We start from the raw sequence: 10,004 nt of genomic DNA, 5'->3' as shown, positions 1-10,004 counted from the left end.
GTTCTGGGAGAGATTTCCACATTTCTATTGGATGCCTGCAAGCTGATGTGGCATTACAAAGCACAGAATTAAAATACCAGTTTTATATTATCGTTCATCTTAAAACTTCACATCTGAAGCACCATGTATTCTAAAAGAAATTAATAAGTTACACATTTATTCCAGCTGAACTGTCCGTATGTTATTATTTCTTCAGTTGTTTGAGGTCCCAACTGAAATGGAGGTTTTATTTTAATAGATACTGAATTTACACATACTAGGAGACAGTACCTGCCCAGTAAAATTTACAATAGACTTCAGAGAAAACGTACAAAAGGTCAGAGAAAAGAACTGCTGTCATCCCACTTTAATGAATAGTGAACTACAGCACAAAGGACACAAATAATTTCCTCACAGTCTATCAGGAAGCCTACAGCAGGAAGGAGAATGACACCTGCATCTTATGAGACCTCATGGCTTGATTGGCAAAAAAAAAAAAAAGAAATAAAAAAGAAAATTATGTTTCCCCTTTCATTTTGTTTAATGGAATTGTTTATTGAAGTTCTTTGTAATTCTTACATGAAAGAAACAGTAGAAATAATACCAGTCATAATTAGGTAACTTTTAAAGCATCTTAGCTTGGCTCAGGGGTAAAACTTGAAGGTGAACCTTCCTCTGAAGGTACAGAAGTCAACAGTAAAAAGCTGTAGCTATGTTTTTGGTGAGCATGTCTTAATGCAATGCTTTCTAACAGGAGTAAGTTTCCAGTTTTATAACTTTCGGATTCCTTTAAAATGTTAACACAGTGGCTCCTCTCAAGGCACCAAATTAACCCTCTTGTGGATGGACGTGGGTAAAAGTGCTTTGCAGGGGGATCAGTGACACACACTTTGATTTTTGATTATGCTTCTTCATCAACAGCACAAACTCCTAAGGACTCTGACAGGCTCCAAATTCCAAATGTTTTTGAGGTTCTCTGTTACTTAAGCACACTGAAGCTGTTAGGTGGGCTGGGCACCAGCTGTCAGGCTGATGAGGTGGGTGATACCTCTGTGAAAAAGAACTGCAGAGCAACATCAATCCTAACCATTGAAACAGAAATGCCCTGGAATCAGATGCACAGCAGTTGTCTGCTGGGGGTGGGGTGGTTTATCTGGGTTATTACTGTGCTCACCCATCTCTCCTGTAGAAAGAAGTAGCTCCTAATCATAGTAGCCTGGGTTTGCCCCCCTTTCTGTCCTCCTGGCTGACCTTCTGCTAGGAGGCTTGGGATTGACACTTGGGATGTTAACAGAGTTAGGTTATTAACAAAACTGAACATTTTTATTTACCCTACTTAGCTGGATTTGTGCATTTAGTGTCCAGGTCTTTCTTTTAAAGGAAAATTCTGATAGCTGATATCAGGTGTTGTTGGCAGTCTGACTTATTGTTGTAGTTGTGTTGATCTTTCTATACCATGGTCTGTTAATGAATGTTCCCCATATAGTAAAACTAGATATTAAAGAGAGTCACTGTGTCTTGTGCTTCTGCCAAGAAGCCAAAGAAAAAAGTAATCCTGGTGGAAAAATTGGCTTTGAGTTTGTCTTTTGTTCTTCAATTCCAGTAACAAGGGAGTGAGGCAAATGTTAATAGTTGAATGGTAGAAAACTCAATGCTGGACATAGTTTCTGTTTGTGGTCAGAAGGCTGCCAGCACAGTCCCAGCATGGTCACCCCACATCCTAAGGGCTCATCCTTGTGTGCTGGCATGAGGTGGACAGCAGAAATTCCTTGGTCTCTTTAATTCAAGCAGTGCATCATTTTATAAAAAAAAATATGAAAAGTTAAGTTTCTTCAGGGTGGTGTTTTGTGATTTCCCTGTGTTAGTGCTTCTTCCCTGGAATTATCATTTTCCTTCTCTCTTTAATTCTCCAGGGAGGTGTTTAACACCTCCTATACACAAACAAGCACATGCTGTTTCAGCACAACCACCTCATTTTCTCTTCAGCATCATAGGCATGGCAAAGAAATTATAAGCAGCCTGTATGTCAGACACTTCATCCTGAATTTTCCAAATGCATTGAACATGAAGGCCAAAGAAAAAAATAATCCTGGTGGAAAAATTGGCTTTGAGTTTCTCTTTTGTTCTTCAGTTCCAGTAACAATGAGTGAGGCAAATGTTAACATGTCTGCCAAGTCTGTGACATTTTTGTGTTGCAGAAAGGATGTGCCTGAGTGGGGGGAAAAAGCTGTGTGCTGAAATACCTGCTGGTAGCAGCCAGTGCATCTCCTCAAAGAGGGAAGCTCAAGAAACCCGTTGTCACTGTCAACAAACCATTCTCCATTTTCTGTAACACTTTCCCAAGTCAAGCTAATCCTAGTCCCCCTTCTGAAACATGTAAGGGATGTCAAGTAATTTTGTGACACCAGTGCGTGCTAGGCTGCAGATAAATGCTTAGTAAAGTATTTAGGTAAAATATACAAAACATGGCTAGAAATAACACTTGATAAAGGCAGGGGATGGCCTTTTACTACTTGCTGTGTGGTGCAAACAAGTCTGTGTATTTTGAACAAGGTGGATTTTTCTCGATGTCTTTTGAACAATAATTGCAGTTGAGGGATGCAGTCCTGGCCATCCAACACCTTTGAATTTCAGGGGTTTCTTAAATCATGCAAATCATGTATTTGAGCTAATAAGGGTTGGGGCTTTCCTGCTAATCTTATTGTGTACATGGCACATGTGAAATTGTGGAGAGGCTCAGACCAATGGGATTACATTTTCTGTGTTCAGACACAGTTACTGTTCCAGGGAGTCATGTAGGACATGCAAGATACTCCTTCTCTGCAGCANAAATTGGCTTTGAGTTTGTCTTTTGTTCTTCAATTCCAGTAACAAGGGAGTGAGGCAAATGTTAATAGTTGAATGGTAGAAAACTTAATGCTGGACATAGTTTCTGTTTGTGGTCAGAAGGCTGCCAGCACAGTCCCAGCATGGTCACCCCACATCCTAAGGGCTCATCCTGGTGTGCTGGCATGAGGTGGACAGCAGAAATTCCTTGGTCTCTTTAATTCAAGCAGTGCATCAATTTATAAAAAAAATATGAAAAGTTAAGTTTCTTCAGGGTGGTGTTTTGTGATTTCCCTGTGTTAGTGCTTCTTCCCTGGAATTATCATTTTCCTTCTCTCTTTAATTCTCCAGGGAGGTGTTTAACACCTCCTATACCCAAACAAGCACGTGCTGTTTCAGCACAACCACCTCATTTTCTCTTCAGCATCATAGGCATGGCAAAGAAATTATAAGCAGCCTGTATGTCAGACACTTCATCCTGAATTTTCCAAATGCATTGAACATGAAGGCCAAAGAAAAAAATAATCCTAGTGGAAAAATTGGCTTTGAGTTTCTCTTTTGTTCTTCAGTTCCAGTAACAATGAGTGAGGCAAATGTTAACATGTCTGCCAAGTCTGTGACATTTTTGTGTTGCAGAAAGGATGTGCCTGAGTGGGGGGAAAAAGCTGTGTGCTGAAATACCTGCTGGTAGCAGCCAGTGCATCTCCTCAAAGAGGGAAGCTCAAGAAACCCGTTGTCACTGTCAACAAACCATTCTCCATTTTCTGGAACACTTTCCCAAGTCAAGCTGATCCCAGTCCCCCTTCTGAAACATGTAAGGGATGTCAAGTAATTTTGTGACACCAGTGCGTGCTAGGCTGCAGATAAATGCTTAGTAAAGTATTTAGGTAAAATATACAAAACATGGCTAGAAATAACACTTGATAAAGGCAGGGGATGGCCTTTTACTACTTGCTGTGTGGTGCAAACAAGTCTGTGTATTTTGAACAAGGTGGATTTTTCTCAATGTCTTTTGAACAAGAATTGCAGTTAAGGGATGCAGTCCTGGCCATCCAACACCTTTGAATTTCAGGGGTTTCTTAAATCATGTATTTGAGCTAATAAGGGTTGGGGCTTTCCTGCTAATCTTATTGTGTACATGGCACATGTGAAATTGTGGAGAGGCTCAGACCAATGGGATTACATTTTCTGTGTTCAGACACAGTTACTGTTCCAGGGAGTCATGTAGGACATGCAAGATACTCCTTCTCTGCAGCATGTTAAAAAAATGCCCTTGATCTCTGCACTTAGAAGAAGATTTTGTTTTAAACACAAGACAGCATCAGAGTTATTGGTATGAATCTATTTGCATTCATGGGGAAAAATAGAATCTTCCTTTTTTATTTCCCTCTCACACACACAGAGGTGTCACATCGCAATTTTACTTTATGTCCATATTTTATTTTTGGACCAAACAAATCCTTTGTTTTGCTTTTGATCTGTTGTGCAAATAAATACTCTTCTTTGGGGTATCTGTATGTGCTAGGTAAGTTAGACATTGCTTCTTTTTTTTGTCCTAAATCAGTTAAATGATCACCTGAGGTAATATGCAAAGATATCCTCCTGTTAAAACAGGTATTACAACAAAGTGGATTTTTCTTCATTTCTAGGTGTTGTACTTGATGCATAATTGGGTTTTTTCCTCTAAAAAGTGTATTTTCTCATTTCATATTAGTAGCAAGAAATTAATTTAACTGTGTGAATAGAGAGGTTTGAGAATAAAAGGGACCCGAGACAATTAGAATCAGTTCCTAATTCAGTTGTAGAAGAATCATTCTGGAATTGGTGTCTGGAAACAAATCTGCTTATACTTTTGCCCATATTCTCCCTTCTCCTACAAAAGATAATGGCTTTAAACTGAAAGAAGGAAGGTTCAGATTAGATATTAGGAAGAAATCCTTTACTCAGAGGGTGATGAGGCACTGGAACAGGTTGCCCAGAGAAGCAGTGGACACCTGGAAGTGTTTAAGGCCACACTGAATGGAACTTTGAGCAACATGGTCTAGTGGAAGGTGTCCTTGCTCACAGCAGGGGATTGGAACTGGATGGCCTTTAAGATCCCTTCCATCCCAAAGTATTCTATGATTCTGTACTCCTCTAATTCTTCTCCTTTTCTCCTCCCACTACCAAAATATATTTCCTTTCCAGTGCCTTGAGGTGGGGGGAGCCATAGAGTTGTTCTCTACCCAATCTACTGGTCTGGTTTCCTGGGTTGGTTTTTTTTGTTTGTTAGTTAGTTTGGTGGTTTTTTTCCCCACTGGAATCATGAAAGATTTCTTTGGCACAGAGATAATCTTCATGTCTAAAAATGCAGACAGACCACCATTGCTCAGTGTTCAGAAGCTGAGCCTGGGCTGGGCTTTCTGAGTTGTAAGGGGTCAATCCTGATAATCAGGACAATTCTGTGCCTTATTTGTAAAAGCATATACTACCAAAGCTATCCATGCAGTATTTTCAATTCAATTAATATTCACTTTGTATCACTCATTTGCTTTTTGCTTCTGTTCTTGTTACTGGTCCAGGTGAACAAATGGTAAGTAGCAGCTTATTGTTTCTGTTGATGTATCCAGCCAAAGGTTGCTTTCTGTCCTTTGAAGGGAAAACTCCATTAGGAAATGTGACCAATTGCTTGTGAAAAAACCATAAAACCACCCCTTGCCATATAAAGTGCTCAAAGGGAATGAGTTCAGTCTTCTAGCTGAATCCAGGTTGCAGGTACATTCATTTGCTTTGAAGTTTTTTTTCAGTGAGTGGAGTCCTGAGGAGCTGACCTTCCTTCAGGTAAGTCACACAAATAAAGACATTTAAAACATCAGTCAAAAGGGAAATGTGGAAACGTACACATGTACCCTGGAAAAGAATCCTGCAGAACTCCTTCTGTAAAATTATCTGGGTTTCATGGTTTAATTAATACTATTGTATAGACAAATGGAGGGTTCTGGAATGAACTGGCAGCAAGAATTTCTCATGAGCAGTGAGGAATGAGTTGTTAGACACAACGTTTCGTTCCCCAGTAGCTGAAGGTAGTAATGGACAGGCTGCTGGCTCAGACATTAATCTTCTCAGCTATATCCATAAATGAAATGTCATGCCTAACAACTCCTCTTTTATTGGTATTACATCTTAGCTTTCCCTGATTAAAATTAATGTCTTTGCATATATGTATAAAAATGGGGATTAAAAGATCTACATATTCAGATGGTCAGAGATGAAACATCCGTGCGCGGGGCGCCCGATTTCAAAGAGCAGAGAGAAAAAAAACAACTGCAAGGAAAGTCAGAGCACCTGCTCCTAGCAAACATGACAACCTGCCAGAATTTCATCTTGAGATGTGCTTAAGACTGTGACAGAGATAACCAGAAATTACTGTGCACTGGGATAGCAAATTAAAATCCAGAAGTCAGTGAGGCCACAGGATATTGGATTTAAGACCATGAAGAGGTTGTCAGTGTTTATGACATTTCATTGCTGGAAAAATATCAGTGTACTCAATGTGTGTATATATTTGAATGCTAAAGCTGGGTGAAAGGCAAAGTCAAATCCATAGGACAACTTGTCATCATAAGCAGTTGAGCATCCTCAGTTACAGTCCTGGGGGCCAGAAGTGAGGCTAAATGTATGTACTGTGAAAGAAACATAAGCAAGTTTATTCCAGTGAAGGAGAACTGGATGATGGATAAATTCTGTTTTATTGAAGATGTTTCACTGAAGTTAAAAACTGGCTTTAGGTCCAGCTCAGTATGGCTAGTCTGCTGATGTAGTATTAATGGGAAATAAGAAAATGTGAATTCCAGGGAGTGAGCTGGTTTGAATCCTGCTGTTGGGTCTTTCCCCCCAGCCATGTACAGGAGTGAGTGTTGTCCTGGGATTGGAAAACAAACACAAGTTATATTGTGGAGTTTTCCAAGTATTGCAGATTTGTTCCTGGTCTCTTCAGAAAACACACATTGATGGTATTTTTCAGAGCATGACTTAAACATGTTTAAGCATGATAAATTCTTGATTCACCAGTTTTAGCTTGGCAATTACGCCTGTTGAATTTTATTTGTCCCGCCCTACTTTAGGTATCAAGCATTTTATATGTTCTCATACTTTGATCAGCTTTGACTAAATCAGAGGCTTTTTAGAAAAATACAGCAATATGCTATGACAGAAAGGTAAAATGTTAATGATCTTCACATGTACTGTTTGAGGGGTGTTTTATGGATAACAGTGTGAGACATGACTGACATGTTGAAGTTTTTTGTCCTTTGCCTCGTTGAACTTATTAATTTTTTGCCTTAAAAAGGGCAATATTTCCCACAAAACATCATCTCCCATCACTTCTGACCCCAGACCCAACCTGTAATGTTACCTGGCAGTAAATACACAGCCTCATCAAATCACTTATCTTCCCACGTTTCAGCGATAATTTTGAAGGGAATCTGGATAAATTACCTCGCAAATGGCACAGCTGCTCTCCAACAGCAGAACTAATGAATTGTCATGACTGGGAGAGAGGGAGAGGTGCCTTGAATCCGTAATCCCAGACAGCTGACGGGGTGATGCCTGCTCAGGTTTAGTCACCATCGCTAATTACAGGCTGAGAAATTATAGCCACTTTCAAGTTAATGGCTGGTAAACACTCAGAGATAACTCACGGTGAGAAAGGACTTGCCCTGCAGTTAAAAAAGGGGGGTGGGTGGTGAGAAGAACATTTTATGCTGCTGTGCTGACCCTCCAGCAGTGACTGCCCAACCCAAGCTTTTAATATCCATGGCATTCGTGTTCCAAAAGCGTTCTAAATACAAAAACTGCAGGCACTTCCATGTTAAATTTATTTCTTTTTTTAATAGAGATGTAATGCTTTAAATGCAGATGTGCTCAGTAATAAGGAAAAATTCAATTATTCTCCTCCTCCATCAGTTCTTCTCCACAGCTAAGTATGCAATGGTGTAATGAAAAATGTCAGTGGTGTGATGGTTATACCAACAATAAAATCATTTGCTCTCTGTTTTTATCTGAAGATACTGAATCTAACATGCCAGTTATGTCTCTAGAGTGGGTTTGAGTGAGGGGTGAATACCAGCTCAGTCAGCAGAGTTTTAAATCAATCCTAGTTCTGCAAAAGCAGGAGTACTTTGTCAGCTTAGAAAATGTTAATGGACTAGCTGGCAAGCATGATTTGAATTACAATTTCAAAATTAAATTTCACTGTGCTTATCACTTTTGGGTTTTATTGTTTTCTCTCACCAGTATTGCACATAAATTCCCTGGTAAGCCAAGTGTCTCAAACTGCAGATCTATGATACATAAGCAAAGGTGAAGGTGATAAGTGAGAAAGGTGGGTAAATGACACTAAAAGTACAGTAAATTCAGGTGGGCCTTGGATTTGTGATACTGTACATGCTTTAGTGCTGCTTAATATTGATCAGCCTGGGAGTTTTCCTTCCAGACCTGTTGCACTATTTATCCTCTCTGCAATCTAAGAGGAAAGGCAAAAATCTAAAATCTTCTCATACCGAAGAGCAAAAAATCAGGCTTGCTTTGATATCCATGTTTTGGAGATAAAAAAATCCAAGAACTAAAAAGATCTACGTGAGCATTTTCAAAGCTACAGAATGTTCTTTCTACAGATAAACTGAAGTCCAGTTGTTCAAACTATCGGGATAACAACGGGAGTGGAATTTAATTTGTGTTCTGTGAGTAGTTTAATGGTTGACAAAAAGGAGGGATGGTGAAAGGGCCTCTAATTTTTCAGGGAAGAGCGTGACATATTCAGATTTATGGACAAATTCTAGGTCCAAATTTAATCTTCCAAAAGTGACAAAACGAGCAGAGCAGTCTAAAGAGGCAAAAGGCAAGTTGAATATTTCTTTATCTTATCATCCCTAACTTCTGGAAACTATACTTGAGGATATTGAAAGTGAAACTAAATGCAATAGAGGGTTAACTTCTTTATTCGTGTTGCTCTTTGATGTATTTGACTGGAAATTCTTTACCTTTTAGAAAGTGTAAATGAACACATAAACTTAGTATGAGTTTCAGATAATAAAAACACTTGTAGCCCAGCACCTTAAGTTTGGTATACTGTTTAAGTACCCCCCAAAAAATCCCCAAAGACATTGCAACTGAATTTCTTGTTTCTTCCTGCTCCAGTGCAATCAGTTCTGTCTGGTGGCATCTGAAGTGACACAATATTTGTAATGTGAATGCAAAGGAATCTCAGTTATGGGAGAACTGTCTAAAATTCATCACAGATCTCTCAAATTTGGCTTCTGCACAGCGAGTTGTTCTGTGCAGAAGTCTTCCCAGGCGTGCAGATAGTGTTAACTACAAAATATCTTTTTAATTTTCAAAATGAAAAATGCGAAGACAAAGCGTGGTAATTCGTTCAACCTTCAGAAAGTCACGAATCTGCTTACATTTAGGTCACTATTTTACATATATGGAAACCTTTTTAGAGGGAAAAACCTTATTTATACTTTCTGCTGGAGGGAAAAGTAAATTGCTGATAACTTGTTAAAGTTCCATTAAAAAAACCCCTCACAGCTATTCATACTATGGCTTTCCTGGGTACCTCCCTAGGAGGAGATTTCTGAGTTCTCTGGTTGGCGTGCTGCTGCAAAGAAAGATTATGCAGAAATATATTTGCCACTTCAATTTCTGTGTGTGTGTGTGTGCCCTTTGACTCTGTTTGGACTACAGTCACGTAAATAAGTGTATCAGCTTCAGCAATTTTTTCCAGTGGAGAAGCCGAGGTTTCACGAGAACTCTCCACCCAAGCAGAGTTATGCAGCCACTTCTTTTCACTTCTCTTATCCCCTGGTTCCACAAACAAAACTCGGGGCAATATATCAGTAACCCTTCACCTGACTGTTGTGAGCAGTGCTCACAGTGTGCAGGCTCCCCAAAATGATAAGACTGTCTGTTCTTTAAGGATAAGCCTCAAAGGCACCTCAATTATTCTTTTGTGTTGTTTATGAACTGCAGAGAGTGGTTTGGAGGCTGTACCGAGGGTGGTTGATTCCATAATAATTTGGGAACTTGTGACCTCGTTCAGAAATGCCCAGTGAGTGATACAGTGCAGAGCCCAATTTTAAAGGGTTTGTGAGTTGTTTGAGGGTTATTTATTTGGGGGTTTTGTTGTTTTGTTTGGAAATATTTATATCTGGTGTTCT

This window comes from Manacus vitellinus, unplaced genomic scaffold, assembly GCF_001715985.3.
Source record: "Manacus vitellinus isolate BGI_N305 unplaced genomic scaffold, ASM171598v3 scaffold_71_pilon, whole genome shotgun sequence".
Classification (NCBI taxonomy): domain Eukaryota; kingdom Metazoa; phylum Chordata; class Aves; order Passeriformes; family Pipridae; genus Manacus; species Manacus vitellinus.
The sequence above is the reverse complement of the archived record's forward strand: the minus strand, read 5'-3'. Positions refer to the sequence as shown.